The following is a 1,346-nucleotide window of genomic DNA, read 5'->3' as shown; positions in this document are numbered from 1 at the left end:
TTAGACCTCTATAAATGCTCTTTGCCTCCTAGTTCTTTCTATTTCCTTTTACTTTCCTCTTGTCCCACTATCACGCTCAGCCTTCATTTGGGTTTCAGTCATTCTTCTCGGTTACATGCCCTTGATCAAGCCCTACCAGGCCTCTTACGTCCTCCTCGCCATCAATTTTAGATCACTGTTGTTCCCTTGTCCCTGGGTTTAACATCTACTTCCTTTCCCCGCCCCGCCACCCCCTCTGCCATGTCCCCTGTACCCCCCACAACCACTGGTCCCACCGTCTTCTCCTCCGGATTGTTTATCCCGCCTATCTTATCTAGATAGACATGCAGAAACAATAATAAGCACAAAAACAAGACAGAGCAAAGCAAAGCAACAAAAGTAAAAACAACAACAGACACAAAACCAACAAAAAAAGAAAAGCTTATAAATAGTTCAAGGTCTGTTTGTTGACTTTTATGAGTGTTTTCTGGTTGAGTCTGATGGGGTGCCACGCCCTGGCCCCAAAGCCTATTTTTGGGATTCCCTGAGGACTTCATTGCTTTGCGCCCCTTGCAGCTCTGTTGCACACCCTTAGCGTTTTGTCCTGGTGTGGTGGGGTCAAATCGGGCACAGTTCCCACACTCTGCTTCCAGTATTGTCCCTTGAAGTGCTATTGGTCAGTGAGGGACATTGTGTCTGGTGGTGGGGCTGGCTCTATGGTCCTCTCTCTGTATTGGCTGCTCTGAGCAGGAATATTGTCCTCGGGGCTTGATGGGCCAGGATGTGCTCCACTCTCTCTCTCTCCCTCTTTGTTTGCTCCCGTGTGCTCTGATCAGACATGTCCCTCTCCCTGAGTTGTAGCTTCAGTGCTGTGCCCTGAAGTGAATTCTTCTGGGGGGTGGGAGGGCTGTCCACCTAGTTGGGATTGGGGCTGGCCCCTCAGACTCTCCACTGGTCCCCTGTTTCATGCCAGTCCGTTGCCTTCACCTCTGGGAGCACCGGTCGCAGTCTGGTCTGGTTCTCTCTCCCTGTGGATACAAACAACACCCTTCCCTTGGGTGTTCCCCCGCTACCCATGTCTTTTTTTCTCATATTTTCTCCTCCCTTTTAGTTGGCTACTATATGTATCCCTGGATTTGGTTTGGCCTCTGCCATACTACCTGGACCGTACCCCAGTAGCTTTTGCCCTATGCCCCTTTTCCATTTTTAAACTTACCTCAGCGGACTCATGTTGTACTTGTCCTTTTGTGCTTGGCTTACTTCGCTTAGCATCATTTCCTCCAGTTCTTCCCATGCGGCAATGTGCTTCATGCATTCATCACTGCTTTTTAGCGATGCGTAGTACTCCATTGTATGCATGTACCACA

Source organism: Echinops telfairi, unplaced genomic scaffold (assembly GCF_000313985.2).
Source record: "Echinops telfairi isolate 266 unplaced genomic scaffold, ASM31398v2 ScPeMD7_7475;HRSCAF=8513, whole genome shotgun sequence".
NCBI lineage: Eukaryota > Metazoa > Chordata > Mammalia > Afrosoricida > Tenrecidae > Echinops > Echinops telfairi.
The sequence above is the reverse complement of the archived record's forward strand: the minus strand, read 5'-3'. Positions refer to the sequence as shown.